The sequence below is a fragment of the Gymnoscopelus microlampas genome (genome assembly GCF_963454915.1).
Source record: "Gymnoscopelus microlampas genome assembly, chromosome: 1".
NCBI classification, from domain to species: Eukaryota; Metazoa; Chordata; class Actinopteri; order Myctophiformes; family Myctophidae; genus Gymnoscopelus; species Gymnoscopelus microlampas.
The window spans coordinates 9,197,723-9,215,127 of record NC_139962.1 but is presented as its reverse complement, the minus strand read 5'-3'; positions in this window follow the sequence as shown (position 1 = coordinate 9,215,127).

Here is a 17,405-nt window from a genome sequence, read left to right as displayed (position 1 = left end):
TAGACTATTACAGTTTAATTACTTACCGAATCCATCTGGCACTTCTGGGTTCCTTCGTTCTCTCTCCTCGTTACCCCCGGGTTCACGGGCAATTTACTGGATGTGACGATTCGCTGAACTTTAGAGATATTCTGTGGAAAAGAGAGAGAAACAAATTGTTTTGATGATGAGTAGAACAGCAGAGACAGCTGTCACTCACAGGTTCACAATTAGTTAACCACTGGGGGGGGGGGGGGGGGGGCTAGCAGAGTGAATTAATAGTAAATGCAGTACAATTTCCAATGTAAAAGACAGTTATAATAACAAAAACAGTTGTAATGAGCGTGCATGCTCATTACAGCAAAGCAGTGCGGGGGACGGGGGTGGACCAAATTATACATAATTACATTCCTGATAATATCATGGAGTGGTAACATCTTACTCTGTAATGGATGACAGTAAAGTTAAGTTTTTTTTCAAATATATAATTAACAGTTGAACAAATACACTTTTACATTTAACTCGTACCGTTAGTGTTACTTTACCACTCAAATGAATAGCATATATAGTATGTAATATAGTATGTGGATTGTCCTCCTATCTTGAAGTACTGTATAGCCTATAGAGTGGTGGACGAAGTACTCGACCCCAGTACAGATACTCCTGGTCAAATTTACTCCACTACAAGTAAAAGTAGCTCCCTAATTGCTAACCCTGATTGATGCTAATTGTCACATGACTCACGACACCATTTCTACCTACTAAAAAAAGAACTGAAGAAAAACCTGATATCTGATGATTGTGAAGGGGTGTCCTGAAGGTCAGGAGGTGACGTGACCTTGACTGCCTTGTAGGTCGTCACCAGTGTTTTGAACTGGATGAAGCGTCAATGAGCAAGGCACTGAAGCCCTAACTCGGGTTTGTTAAGAGTTACATTTAGACCGTGTAATTTACACATTCTATTGTGAATGCAACCCTCATTGTAAATGTAAGGAGTAATCCTGTCAATCACACTGATTGACAGGAGAGATGATCAGAGGAGCAGAGGTTGTACCACCGAGGTCGTTACATGGACTGAAGTATGGAAAGAGTTTCTCAGTGATGGTGCAGCCAGTGAAAGAGTAGAGATGAACTCTGGTCTCCACATCATAAAAGGAGACCAGACCCTCCTCATATTCCACAAACACACCCACTTTCTGGACCTCCTCTCTTACATGGAGGAGGACAGCAGGGCCAGCATGAGCCTTGTACTCATTTCCATTCCAAAGCCTTACGCTCCAGTAACCATCATTGGGTGTCAGATAGATATTTCCCTTCTAGACCCATAAGGGTCCATTTGGTGCCTAATCTATCATTTAGCTCCCTCAAGGACCCCTGGGGGTCCCCAGACCCCACTTTGAGAACCAATGATATAGAGGAGAGAAGAGAAGAGGAGAGGAGAGGAGAGGAACACTGTTTCCTCTCCTCATCAGCAGTTTGTTTCCCCGACCACCAGACAAGTGACGCAGGGGACACTTCGACACTAACTCTGGGGGAGCGCCCCAGCCCGTGATCGAACTGGGAACCTTGCGGTTTTCCAGATCACTCTACCCGGCCACTCTACCCCTGAACCACTGCCGCACACTGGGACCGTCGGTAATGGGTTAAATTAATATACAAACATATTCCATTCATGGCGATGAGATTGGTGTCATTCATGTAGGCTGCTAGCCTACTTGACAAAGTGTGGTGTGTGTAGTCGGACGCTGACATGAAAGGGAGCGAGGCGGGCGGGGGAAACTCTTCTTATTGGCTTCCTATACCAACAAAGATTACAATACTCCGTTCCACAACATCTATGTTGTTTGGTTGTTCATGTCGTCAAATCGGGGAGTTTCGAGTATTTAACTCAAATTCAAGCTGTTTTGAAAACTCCATTGATAAATGAGGGCCATTGTGTCTACCCTACTTGTAGTTGAATAATATTTGACCAGGAGTATCGAAACTTTTACTCACGTACTGGTGTTGAGTAATTGACCACCACTGCTCTTAAGTACCTATGTATAAAGACCACCTTGTACTCCCAAAGGTAATGTAAAGATGGATCAATGGAAGACTTTTATCAGAGAAGAAGTGAAAACAAGTTTAGGATTTTAGTGTCTAAAGTGAAATGTGAAAGATGTATTGCTAATTATAGATTATCTGCATTGCACCTGAAGACGTACAGTAGCTTCTAACTGAATCACCACATGTCATTGTGATTCATGGAGAAATGATCTTCAGAAAATACTGTAATACATCAGGGTGGAAAATGATCCCTAATGATCTGACATTTCATACAGGTCCTTGTCTGTTGATCCTCCACAGTTTTCAACTCTTTAACTACATAACTACATGAATACTATTCTGGGACAAACATTTGGCGAAAACAGCAGATCTACAAGCTCACAACGTGTCACACCGCGGTTAAGAGATTTGGCGAACTTATTACACTTACTGTACATACTTATTAACTTATAACTAAAATACAAATGTAACATTATTACTTTCCCTATAGTAGTGCAAGGCATTACAATTGGCAAAATTATATTACAATCAAAGTAACTTTTTGTTGATTTCACATGCACGCACGTACAGTACACACACACACACACACACACACACACACACACACACACACACACACACACACACACACACACACACACACACACACACACACACACACACGCACCCATGCGCGCACACACACACACAGTATATAGTATGCTACAGTATCAGGTTTGAGAGGCTGCTATGAGTGCAGTTTGGGTGATTGGTGACTCCTGCTGTGAGGTTAATGTTCCGATAAAGTGGATTCAGCTCTAAAAGGACACATTTGTTGTTCCTCTGCCATTACAGCCTTCACAAAAACCTAGAATAGTTTTTTCTTTAACTGGGTCAAAAGTGGCCTCTTGAGAAAGCAAGGGAAGATGGTTGAATATGAACAGAGGACATCTTAACCGTCAATGTCACCCTGCATTTTTATTCTGTCAGCCGGAAAAAAAACATCTTTTTTATGAAGGTTCAATGTAATTGGTTTTACTCAGTGGAGGTAAAGTAGGCTCTTTCTGGACCAACACACCATGAATTATTTCTAAACACTTGACGGCATCCATCAGAAGCAGCAGAATTGCACGGTACATCTTCAGGGGCAGGGATGCGTTTGAAAATGTCTTCCCTGTCTCCCTGCGCGCGCGCGTGCGTGCGTTCGTGTGTGCGGCGTGTGTGCGTGCGTGTGTGTACAGTACTAGAGGTGCGGGTCGCTACGCGACCCTTCCGTCTAGTCGCTGGCGCGAGGCTCTCATGTACTGGGCTGTAGACGTTTTGGACACGCAAACCAAAAGCGAGAGCAACAGCAGTGTTTGTTTCGAGACGCAAACCGAAAACGAAAGCAAACTGAGAGACGGACACATTTCACCCGTTCATCTATCTATCTATTGACACAGGCTCTTGCAGGACCAGAATGTGCGGCACAGATTGATGAAGCAGCACGCTCAGCCCAGCGAGACCGCGTTCACTGCATTCAACCCTCCCAAAGAGTCAGACAGACAGTATTTGGATGGGGGGCGGGGTTGCCATGTCCAGGAGTTGTAAGCGTGAAGTGGCGTATAATTGGTTAGGGAAAGTGCATCCACGCATGCGCAGTGCACAGCGCACAGCGCGGACACTGGTCGTCGCGTTCGTCTCGCGCATGACTGTAGATTCAAATTGTAAGGTAGATGTGTGTAAATACAGGGAGAGCCATAGCATCTACAGTAGCAGAGCTTAGATCCTATTATGTTAACTCTATCTATGAGCATGAAGTGTAAAAGCTCTCAGTGAGCAAACACTCTGGCACTTTGAATCCACTTTGGATTTCAAACACATGAATCCCATGTTAGTGTAAATGTGTTCATGAAGCTCAAATGTTTTCTTTATCCTCCAGAGAGTGGATAAAAATCTCTCTCCATCACTTACCTTTCACTCACACCTGTTGCATCATAAAAGGCTTGTGCCACTGATGTAGTGTGACGCTGCTACACTGACCTGTCAAATAATGGCACACCTTGATCTCCAACGATAATGACCTCATGATAAGCCATGCAGGCCCTGTGAATATGAATGAGTCAAACAAAACAGTTCCTTTTTAACACATTTACTGCCAGGTATTCATTCATGAATTCATCCGCCACTGCCAGCGGTTTTACCTTACTTTGAGTCTTTTACAGGTTTTTTTTTTCAACCCATACGTAAACAAACAAGAGATGAGTCTCTCTTCTTTCCAGCGGAACAAAAACAATGTAACCGCCACGGTCCGTTCTGTTGTTATTGGCAGTTGAATATGGCTCGTTTTCACCAAAAAAACGCAGTCTGGGAGAAGAAATCCGAGCTAGATGTGTTTTTCTAAATCTCATATATCTCTAATATAATCTAATCTCAATAACATTGGAGTGGACAGGGTTCTTTTTTGTTGTTGGATGATGCCATTTCCGGTTCTATCGTTCTCTCGCAGTCAAGGCATCATTCATAGGTTGGTGAAGAGCGCCCTCTAGCGTAATCACACAAAACATGTTTTTTTTTAATTGACGGAGATATCTGTCAATGGCAGTGAAGTGTTGGATTTGAAATGACGGATATCTCCGTCAGGGAATGTGTTAAACTTCTTTCTTTTAGAGCCTGGAAATATACAACAAAAACTGATTTAATTCTGTTCTACCTGTACAGTACATAGTAAGCAGGGTCCCTGGTGCTGTTCATGAACATAACGAGGTACGGTGCTTACTGCCTGCCAACAAAGAGCCAAGAGCTTTACAGTGAGCGTCTCTGTGAGCGGTTTAAGACCCAGTGTCTTCATACTTTTATGCCCAGTAAGTGCTATTGAGGGCTGGGTCTTTTTCTGTCTTTAAATTGGATGCCACTATGCCAACTCACACTAACGGTGTCGGTGTGACAGATGGAGCTCCACAGTCAGCTTTACAATGAGAGGTCCTCCTGGATTCATCAGTGGACTGAGTTCTGGGGCTAAAGCAATGGACTGGCGCTATTTGTATGCTAATGAAGTGTGAAGTAAAAACTTGATTAGCATAAAAATGTCTCCTCGTTCCTACCTGGTGGTTTTCTTTTCTTGTCTTTTGGTTTGTGAGGTGGTTTCCTTTCTGTCCACGTCCTTGTTGCTGATTTATTGGGCTTTGTAGCAATGAAAAGAGGAGCAAGGAATTCCGATCTGAGTGATGGTGCTCCACCGTGAACTCTTGACAAGAAGTGTCTGGATGTAAAGTGTCCATAACAGTAACACTCCTTTGTATGGTGGTGCTACACTGGGGACAGTAGTGACAGTGGTAGATATAGAGTGGTTCAGATGATGTATATCTGTAGTTGGAACCAGGAAGTTAGCACCGTCCTGGTTCTCTTGAAAAGTCAGAATCTTTGCATTAGATTATTAATGAAAACAAGCTCTGTGGCCAATCAAAGTTAGTACTAGTCTGCAAGACATTTTGAGCACTGTTTATTTTTTAAGCGTAAATGCAAAGGACAGAAATAAGAAGTGTTACTTACAAGGCCAAAGGGGGAGGTAATTATCACTTCTCCCTTAGACAGATGATAACCCCCCCCCCCCCCCCCCCCTGTCTTTTCCCTACTCTGTACATATAGTGTTTCATATTTGTGATGATATTGAATTATGGTGTTGTTTTTTATGTTATGTTGATGAATTGAATACATAGGACCCCAAATGACCGCAATGACCTTTTTGGTGTCATCCTTTTAGACCAAGTGTATGACTGTACTCGTGCTGTTGTGCATTTCTGTCTAATAACATATTCAGAGAGAGAGAACCGTTTCCAGGTTTTGGAACCACACACTTTACCGGGTGACGGTAGTGACAGTGTTGGATACGGTGGCACTGCATCGGGTGACGGTAGTGACAGTGTTGGATACAGTGGCACTGCATTGGGTGACGGTAGTGACAGTGTTGGGTAGAGTGGCACTGCATTGGGTGACGGTAGTGACAGTGTTGGGTAGAGTGGCACTGCATTGGGTGACGGTAGTGACAGTGTTTGATACGGCGGTACTGGAGCATGATCAGAGCTGTTAGAAAAAGCTCTTTGGTTGGTGTGTCAAAGCTATGAGGCATTCAAGGAAGGAGCAGAGTAAATTCTGACTGAATCAAGGAGCTGACAAGAAGCTGCAGTGCTGGCTCTGTGATTTAAATGTGACTGCGGTTGTGAAATCAAAACCCAACACAGGTTCTGATTAAGGCAGACATGGCTGCTTGGCAGGGAACAGAGAGCCATTGATGGCATAAACTATATTCAAGAAACACATGTAATAGTAGGTATATATTCAGCACATTCCAATTCCATTTGGAAAGTCTGTAGGGTTCAGTGCAATAGCTGAGGAAAAGCATCATGCTTGTCGATAGTTTTGTCCGTGTTCAGAATATATTTTACATAATACTTTATTTCTTTCTAGCATCCAACTATCTGCATCGCGTGTATACATGCATGCATACAGTATACAGTAATCCTATTTCCATTATTGGATTTCACCTTTGTTTTGCCCATAAAAATGATTAATTTGTGGGTGTTCTGCTAGGCCCTCATCGACTTTGAGCGGTTAAAAAAAAAAGAGCGTATCACCTTCACCTAATTTCATAAAGAACAAAGTCCTATTCTACGTGCACAGAAACTCCATTATACTTGGAAAACAATAGGGTCGTTCTTTCACAGCTATAGAGCCATGGAGTGTAAAGAAATGAGCGCCGAGCTTGGTACAAACATGCGCAGAGCAAGTTCTGTCAGGGAACTCAGTGCAGTTGCTGCTGGACGACCATTGGTCGGGCTTATGCTCCATACTTCTATTCTCAAACAATCACATACTCAATTCACAATACGCCCACACTGCCAATGACGTGTTTGACGTGTTTTGGAGTTTTCAGTGTTTACGCTAGATGGAGCTCTTTGCTAACCTATGAGTCACCATTTGACTCCCAGTAAAGCAGTGAAGTAAATCACGTGATCGCAAAAAAATACAGCCACATTCACTTCCATTCTAATGGATTTGTAAGAATGCCTTTTCCTCTGCCTTGCGTGCTTTCTGCTGCTTTTTGTCTAAAACAACCTACATTCAACTGTCAATAACTATGGAACGGAAGATCGCGACGGCCTTCCCCCCACAGATTCTAAGAGACTCGGATACGTCTTTTAAAGTGATCGTTGGATGGATCATTGTGCAGAAAAATATTCTATGATTTTTCAAAGGTTAGTGAAAATGCTCAGAATTGCTGGCAAGGTCGGCTATAGACGATGTTTTATTCTGGCAGGGGCAGTGAATTACTTGGTATCAACATGCTATTATTTGAATAAGTTGAGTTAGAGTTAGTGTCGAAGTGTCCTTGAGCAAGACACTGAACCTCTAATTGCTCCCGATGAGCAGCTTGGTGCCTTGCATGGTTTGCTCTGCCATCGGTGTGTGAATGAATGGGTGAATGTAATGCACAATCTATGTAAAGTGCTTGGGATAAAGCGCTATATAAATGCATCATTTACCATTTACCATTATTTGGAACAATTGGAAATGAAATTGTGTTTGCCTGACTATTTTATTCAGTCATTCCAGGACCCTTTCTGTGTGCAGATCCCATCTTCAATGGGAGATGATATTGTCTCTAAGATGTCAGGTGATATTGCAAATAGATTTGTGTGTTTATCAATATATTGCATATAGACAGACAGTGTGTTTATGAATGTGTGAGCAGTGAAGTGTGGAGAGGCGAATGCATTCCTTGGTACACTGTCAAATCCTCACTGTTCATTCAAACACTTTCAACCTGGCTTCTCTATTTCAGACACGCCATTATACGTGAAACATGTTTAAATAATGTTCCACACTGTTCCAACATTCACTTTTATTAGCGGTGCCAGCCGCTCCTTCAAGTGACAGTGTGTGTTAATGTCATGTGCAGGGACGTGCACAGATAGACTCTAGGTGGTGCTAGAGCACCTGCCCTTTGCCCTCTTGACCAGAAGTGCCCTTTTGAAAAAAAAGGGGATTTCTTTTTTTTTTTTTTAGTTTACAGCAGGGGTCTTCAACAGGGGGTCCAGGACCCCTAGGGGGTCCTCAGAGTTACTACAGGGGGTCCGCCAAATCTTTATGTGATATGATTTTTTTTTGATTTTTTTTATGGTTTTTACCGTAACCACTCGAAACCTAGCATCCCTTTTCTGAGGATAACTTTAGCCAAACATAGCAGATCTACAAGCCCACAACGCCTCGCGCTGCGAGGCGTTGTGGGCTTGTAGATCGGCTATTTTTGGCAAAGAGGTATAGGTGTAGAGGGAAAAAAGAGCAGACCAAGTAAACAAAAAAAAGTATAATTTACTTGAGCACCTGCCCCTCAAAATGTCTGTGCACGCCACTGGTCATGTGTGTGTCTGTCCGTATGTATGAGCACACCATGCGCAGCTGCAGGTGATTGCGACACACAGATGCAACCAATTACACTAATTAAACACAAACAGGAGACACAGTGCAACTAGCCTGGGATCAATACCTTTTTCGGGTTTATGATCCGGTCGGGAGCGGAAGCAACCCTACGTCACCAGGCGCGTCATCAGGCGGCCAGAACCCGCAATCCACTCCCCAAAATAACTCTAGATCAAAGGCATTGTAATAGGGCCTACCTAATGAAATCCTTGATGTTTAAAATACAAAATACATATAAATGTGAGTGTACTTTCCGGTGACTATTTAGCGTCTGTCTACCGTTGTTATCCCACAGGGAAATTCTATTCCATTTAAATAGGGATTGGGGAAACAAACAGGGGGAACCAAAACAAAGCGGCTCCGCAAAACCGGAAGCCACATCACCCGGACGCAGAAGCTTCTTTTTTTTTTTGTTCAGTAGGCGTGGCCTAGACCGGATACCAGGCTTTCCTCCGAGGTGGAAAGACTGATGATGTGAGGTTACAGTGCAACACATGCGCCACTTAAAGACACGCACGCACGCACGCACGCACGCACGCACGCACTGGGGTTCTGGGGTTTCTACAAATGTCTTCAGATATGAACCGTGTCCTTCAATGCTTTCAGCTGAGACTCCTGTGACATAAAACAAGATTATACTCTAGAGGATTATTCTGCTTTTCATATGTGCCCTTCTCATCCATCCGTCCATCCATCAACTGTGACGGATTTAAACCTAATTTATACTCCACACTGTAGTACAACCTTTTTGCCTGCCTAAAACAACAGATCTACAAGCACTTCGGATCCATCCATTCATCAACTGTGAGAGATTTAAACCTCATTTATACTTCATAGTACAGTGGTGTTGCCTTTCTGAAAGAGCGGATCTACAAGCAAAAGCAGGGCTGGGTGAGATATTGATATAATATTGGTATTGTGATATCACATGAGACTAGACATCGTCTGGGATAATATCATACTATTGTGATATGGCATTATAAGTGTTTTAACCACTTATCAACCATGTATACTTCATTGACCGGGATCCCCCAGGGCTCTATACTTGGCCCCCTCCCTCCTTTTCCCTCTATGCTTGCAGATCTGGTCTTTTTTCGCCATTTTGCAGTGACAGGGAAAAGATTGGGTTGCCAAATTTTGCGAGAGAAATAAGCAGTCATTTTACTGCATGCGTTGAGTCTGTTTGAGAAAACAGTGAGGCATGAAGCAGTAGTGTTTATTTCTGTCTGTCTCCTATATGTCATCATGATTTGTGTATGTGGGGATCTCATTTTAAACAAGCTTAGTGCTTTATGAGCCTTCCAGTTTAGTAGACCGTGTACAGATGTTTTTAATGGTGTGATGTTTCTTTTTATGCAACTGCCTTGTAGCACTTTGAGATTGTAGATTGGCTATTTTCAAATAGCCTAAGTATAAAATCGGGCTAAAGTGGTTAATGTATGTTTTATAACGTAATCATGTATATCTGCAAAGTAACTACTAACTAAAGTTTTCAAATGATTGTAGTGGAGTAATGAGTAAAAGCACAATATTTGCCTCTGATATGTAGTGGAGTAGTGAAGTTAAAAGTATAGGCAATTGCAAATACTCCAGTAAAGTAAAAGTAACAGAACAGAAGCAGCAACACAGTGAAATAAAATGATTACCATTATAATTGAATTATATATATAATTATAATAATAACAATAATAATAGGCTCTTAATTTAACTATTTATTTATATTTGTAAACTTCTGGAATGGGAGAAATCAAAACATGAATATAACGAGATGTCTGAATATGTCATGAATATAACGAGATGTAGCTCACAACGTGTCTTCATTGAAAGACGTGAAAAACAAGCCCAAAGTCGCTTATAATAAGCAACAGCGAGAGATGAAGATAGGCTGCAGCCTGTTCTCTCTCTCTCGCTCTCTCTCTGCTACACTATAAAAAATCTGCGCACTGCTTAGATGAAATACAGCATTTAGAGGTTAGATTTACGGGAACAACACAGTTATACTTTTTATTTCATTTTTAGTATTGGCCTAAAGGAGAGAACAGAGAAGTCCCTTGGCCAGGCTGAAAGTAAAATGCAAATCACCCATTAAACAGAACAATGACGATCGGCGGGCTAATGCGGGGGGTCTCTGAGGTATGAATGGCTCTTGCCTGGGGGAGAAAGGGTAAGACCGGTCGAAATAGCCGAAATATAACGTCTGGGATGGTATATATAGCGCTAGTTTCATATTTATAATACGTTTCAGATAATAAAAAAAACAGACATGATTTGAATCGAATATTTAGGAAAAGTCATGAAAGGGGAACTTCCTCAGAGCTTCATGAGAGAAGTTAATCCACTTTACATTCTCAAAATCGTCCAGAATGACTGGTTAGACAGTCATTCTGGAGCTTAAACCATGGAGCTTAACACTCTCACCGCCAGGCCCGTAGCCTACGGGCCGATAAATCCAACGGTAAAGCGCCGATCCCGTAGCCTACGGGCCGTCTTGCTTTTTCCTTTTGTTTCGATTTTCTTTTTTTTCAATTTCCGGTACGGCACATTTCATTGTAACACCACCGGAAACAGAATTAATTTGGGATCCGGTTTTGCCGATGCCGTCAGCCCTCGTTCTAATGACGAAACTGAAACTCAATTTTCTCCTTGTTGTTTTCTTCTCCTCGTGATCACTATTTAACATAAACCGTTCTAACTACAACATGGAGATTCCGTTTGACACGTGGTTTTCACTGCTCGAACCAGGCAGATGTCCGCGATGTTTACAAACAGTGCGCAGCTCAATTTTAAAGATTTTAACAAGGTCTATGCCGACGTGAAAAAAACAAAAAACAACAATAAAACGCTGGCACTGGTGAGTACATTATGAGATTAACCTCTGGCGGTCAATGTGTTAAATGAAAGCACATTCTTACTTAATCACTTAAGCCTTATTTTATACTTGCAGAGGAAAATAAAATCGACAGTGCCTTTAGCCACCCCCTTTAGTCACACCCGCTAGCCATATATCGCGTGTGATTAGTTAGAAACTCAATTCGCTCATGATTTATATCGTTTTATTTCCGCAACCTGTCAACCTGACAACTTTGAAGAAAATTTGGCTGCAGATAATCTCTCTCTGAGGGACAACAAACACAACGAAAAAGGTTTTGCATTGTTTGTAGTCTGCTGCAGCCTCAGCGCCTGCTTGTATGTATTGATATTCTTCTATCTGTTAAAAGTCTGTCTATTCCTACATATCCATCATCAGCATTAATCCGATGTTTGACCTCCTGTATTAATATTTTATTCAAACAGATCAGATATCAGCCAGTCACGTTATCCACCGAGAGGAAATTAGCTGAAAAGCTGAACTAACTATAGTACAGGAGAGAATATGAACCAATGGACATGCAATTTTAAAAAGCAGATTGTTATTTGAGTTATATACACCTTGTCGAGATCCGTCTTCTCCAGCTCCTCCTTTGCGATGGTTAGCTTGTGCTCCAGGACCATTAGCTGCTGGCCTTGAAGTAAAGACATGGACGTTAGAAACAATTGAGTCCTCTTGTACTGTACTGTGCAAACACAGCATTTTTCCATCCCTGGCTCTCCTCTCACCACAGTTATTAATCCATAAAGACCGGGAAAGCATCTGTGTCATTTTAGATTTTGTTGGCTATTTTTTTTTTTTGAGAGAGAAATCGTGAAAATGTGTGCACATCTTTGAATATGTATGTGTTTTATGAAAGCAAAAATGTTTAACTCAAATCTTTGCTTATGGGGGTGCCTGGGACAACATATTTTGAGATGGGGGTCCGCGGTCAAATACATATCATTTTGGGGGTCCTTGACATGAAAAAGGTTTGAGAACCACTGATATAGAAACATGCGTTTTTAAAAAAAAGAAGTTTGGATTTAGAGGACATTGTAGATTTCCCATGAAGCAACAATTTGAGTTAAAATGTTCGCTTAATATATATATATATATATATATATATATATATATATATATATATATATATATATATATATATATATATATTGTGGAGTATCGCCACAATGCCGCCTGTCAGGTAAGCACCACACCAGGGAGAGGCCATGGGACAGAGACAGAGGGAGACCTCGCAGGGAGCGCACCAGCCTGGGCAGCGTCATAGAAGGGCGTTACCTGCCACTCACCATCATGAATCAGCCCCAACTGAGCGCAGCTGCGACGACAGGTTAGGTGTGGCACCAATCTACAAAAGTGGCTACTCTGTCTCAGTCTGGCATTGGCTCTCCTGGTGAATGGACGGGTGCTACAGGCGGTAAGGCAATTCTCCACTATTCCTGCACATTACTGAATGTTTATGAATTGTAGTGTTAAAGGACGCTCTCTGTTTACTCCTAGGCAACCTGTGGGAGTTAATCACACATACCTGAGCACAATGCATGGATACCGAGCGATGACGCTGTGGCGCACGGATCCCAAACAAAGAGACATTGTGATGCATGAAAATACCCCGACCCGGGGTGAATTTTGAGTTGGACTTTATTATTTGAAGTTACATGAAAAGTAATACCAAGGGCCTGCGGGTCATATATCTGAAAAGGTGTCAAATAAATACCCTTAAGTGGGCTTGTACCCTGCATTTTGTGTTTGGCTTTGATCAGTTCCCCACATTTGGTGGAGAATACAGGTATTCTGATACACGCCAAACCCCCCAAAAAAAAACATGGAGCAGGCCAACGCACTTACGGCCCTGTTGAGGAGCCAAACAGATTTGCAGACAGCGGTACAAAAATTAATTGACAGAATTAGCCGTGATGTGGCTAGCACACGCGCCCCTAGAGAAGTACTCACTAAATTGACACCAGAAGATGATATTGAAGCGTACCTGGAGGTGTTTGAGCGCACCGCAGCCCGAGAGAGGTGGCCAGTCGGAGACTGGGCCTCACTCTTGGCCCCATTCCTCACCGGCGAGGCCCAGCGTGTGTGCCGGGACTTAACCCTCGCCGATGCCAGAGATTACAGGAAACTGAAGGACGCCATCCTCGCCACCCAGGGCTACAGCCTCCCAGCTCGAGCGCAGCGCTACCACAGCTGGGCCTACAACTCGGCCTTTCCACCCCGACCGCAGGTGGCGGCTCTACTGCGCAGCGCCCATAGCTGGCTTACCACCGGGGGAGATCCACCTATCATCGACCGCTTAGTGATCGACCGATGCATACGTTCGTTGCCGCCTGACGCCCGCAGATACGCCTCCCAAGTGAGTCCGAGTTCACTGGAGGCACTCGTGGCCCTCTTGGAGAACCACCAAGTGAGCGTGGACATGATGAGGACCACGCGCACCGAAGCCGCCAAGGGCCCTGGAGAGGAGAAGCCCGGCCGCGACCGTCGAAGATCGACGCCACCGAACCCACCTGCCGCCCGGACCGAGCCAGCTCCGACAGCGCGCGGCCCTGTCTGCACACCGGTACCAGCCCTCACCGCCAGACGCGCCTGCCCGTGAAGATTGGCCGAACCGACACGCACACCCTGCTCGATTCCGGCAGCGCGGTGACTCTCGTACGAGCAGACCTGGCCGGAAAGCTCAGCTCCACCACCGTTCCAGTAACCTGTGTCCATGGCGATGTGCGTCACTATCCGGTGACACAGCTCCGCGTCCAGACGCAGTGGTGCCAGCCGGGGTCGTGCCCAACCTGCCCGTGCCACTGCTGATCGGCGCCGACTGCGTCCTCTTCGCCCGGTACTGGGACCCCGGCCTACTACGCGGCACAGCCCGCCACCGTCGCCGACGCGCCCCGCGCCCGGCGCCTCCAGGCGCGCTCCACGCCTGCCCCGCGTTCCGCGCCGCCACGCCGGCCGGCCTGAGTGACAGCTCCCCGGCGGGGGATGGGGGAGACGAGAGAGACGCAAGAGATGAGAGAGACGAGAGAGACGAGAGAGATGAGAGGAGAGGAAAAGACCAGAGACGGGAGGTGGAGGGCACACAGGCCACGTCAAGCCAGGGGGCCGCGGGCCCCGCTGACGTTGCGGACCCCTTCGCCGAATTCCCCGGCGTCGAAGCTCTCGAACCACCCCGGGCTGGGGGGTTCGCCACGGCGCAGTGGACCGACCCGAATCTGGACATGGCGCGCCGGAACGTGGCCGCCATCGACGGAAAGAAATGTGAGGGGGTGAGTGCATTGAATCCCCCATTCTTCCTTGTAAAAAAAGACTTGTTATATCGGGGTGTGTTGGACAAGGGGGGGGACCTAGTCGAGCAACTACTGGTACCAAGAGAATATGTGTCACGGGTGTTATATTTAGGACACACGCACCAACTAGGAGCGCACTTAGGAATACAGAAGACATACGAGCGCATATTGGCCCGCTTCTACTGGCCCGGGGTTAAGCGGGCAGTAGAAGACTTTTGCAAGGGTTGCTCTGAATGTCAAAAGACCGCTCCACGGCCCACGTTTCATAATCCTCTGGTACCAATGCCGATAATCGAAGTGCCATTTTCACGCCTTGCCATGGACATTGTGGGCCCATTGCCAAAATCCAGTCGCGGTCACCGCTATATCTTAGTGATACTAGACTATGCCACTCGATATCCCGAGGCCATTCCCCTGCGGGCGGCCTCGGCTAAAGCGGTGGCCCACGAGTTGTTGATGCTGTTTAGTCGGGTGGGCATAGCAGAGGAAGTACTAACGGATCAAGGCACCTGTTTCATGTCCCGAGTAATGTCACAACTGTATAAATGGCTGAAAGTGAAGCGCATTCGCACCTCCGTCTACCACCCACAGACGGACGGTTTAGTCGAGAGGTTTAATCAAACTTTAAAAAAAATGCTGAAAAAACTAACTGAGGTGGACGGGAAAGACTGGGACCAGTTGATTCCGTATGTGCTTTTTGCCATCAGAGAGGTACCACAATCGTCCACGGGGTTCTCACCATTTGAGCTGGTGTATGGCCGGAGGCCCCGTGGCCTATTGGACATCGCCAAGGAAACCTGGGAGCGCCAGCCTTCTCCCCACCGCAGTGTGGTGGAACACGTGGAGCGTCTCCAGGCCCGGGCGAAGACCATATGGCCCCTGGTACGAGAGCATATGGAAAAAGCGCAACGGGACCAGGCTCGCATATACAATCGAGGCGCCACGCTCCGCGAGTTCCAGGTGGGAGAGAAGGTCTTGGTGTTGGTCCCCAGCTCGGAGTGCAAATTCCTGGCGAAGTGGCAGGGACCATACGAGGTCGTGGAGAAGATGGGGCCCGTGGACTATCGGGTGAGCCAGCCCGGCAGACGAAAAGGCTACCAGATCTACCATGTCAACATCTTGAAGAAGTGGATCTCAGCCCCCCGACTACCGCTGCCCGCGCTGATGACCACCGTGCCCGCGCAGACGTTGCCCCCGGTGCCCATAGGAGAAGACCTCGTCCCAGCCCAGACACAGGACATCAAGGACCTGCTGGGGCGGAACCGGGACATCTTCTCCGAACTCCCCGGCCGAACCACGCTCATCAGGCACGATATACGCACGGACCCTGGGAAAATAGTGCGCCAGCGGCCGTATCGAATCCCTGAAGCCAGACGAATTGCCATTAAAGAAGAGGTGGCCAAGATGCTAGAGTTGGGAGTTATCGAGGAGTCCTACAGTCCATGGTCCAGCCCGATCGTGATAGTGCCGAAGCCAGACGGGACGCTGCGCTTCTGTAATGACTTTCGAAAATTGAATGACGTCTCCGCCTTTGACGCATACCCGATGCCCCGAGTGGATGAACTGATCGAGCGCCTGGGCCCGGCCCGGTTCGTCAGCACGCTGGACCTGACCAAGGGCTACTGGCAGGTGCCGCTGACGGACCGGGCCAAGGCGAAGACAGCGTTCTCCACGCCCGACGGGCTGTTCCAATACACGGTGCTGCCGTTCGGAGTCCATGGCGCGCCCGCCACTTTCCAACGGCTGATGGACCGTGTACTCCGCCCCCACCGAGACTACGCTGCCGCTTACCTGGACGACATCGTGATCCACAGCCCGAGCTGGAGCCTCCATCTGCAGCACCTCCACGCCATCCTCGGGGCGCTCAGACGAGCCGGGCTGACGGCCAACGCCAAAAAGTGCCGCATCGGCCTGACGGAGACCGACTACTTGGGTTTCACGATCGGACGAGGGTGTGTGCGGCCCCAGACGCGTAAAGTGGAGCGGATTCGGGAATGGCCCCAGCCCAGGACAAAAAAGCAAGTAAAATCATTCCTTGGCCTCATGGCTTATTATCAAAAATTTGTAAAAAACTACTCTACTATTGCAGCCCCACTGTATGATCTGACATGTCAAAAGCGCCCCAACCACATTGTCTGGACGGCCGAGACGGAGGCCGCGTTCCAGACCTTGAAGAGCGCGCTCTGTGAGGAGCCAGTGTTAAAAGCCCCCGACTTCAGCCGGCCCTTCGTCCTCCACACAGACGCGTCAGGCACCGGGTTGGGGGCGGTCCTCGCACAGGTATTTGATGGCGAGGAGCATCCAATTACCTACGTGAGCAGAAAGTTACTAGACCATGAGAAAAATTATGCAACAGTAGAAAAAGAGTGTTTAGCGGTGAAATGGGCTATTCACCACCTACGTTATTACCTGTGGGGCCGTACCTTTACCCTCATTACAGATCATGCACCCCTAAAATGGATGGCCACCAACAAGGACCGGAACGCCAGAGTGACGCGGTGGTTCCTGGAGCTACAAGACTATTGTTTCAAGGTGGAGCACCGGCCCGGGAAGGACATTCCACACGCAGACGCCCTGTCCCGCATGTATGAAGTAGAGGAGCTGGAAGCCCCCGGACCAAGCGGCGGGCTTAGGGGGGGGATATGTGGAGTATCGCCACAATGCCGCCTGTCAGGTAAGCACCACACCAGGGAGAGGCCATGGGACAGAGACAGAGGGAGACCTCGCAGGGAGCGCACCAGCCTGGGCAGCGTCATAGAAGGGCGTTACCTGCCACTCACCAT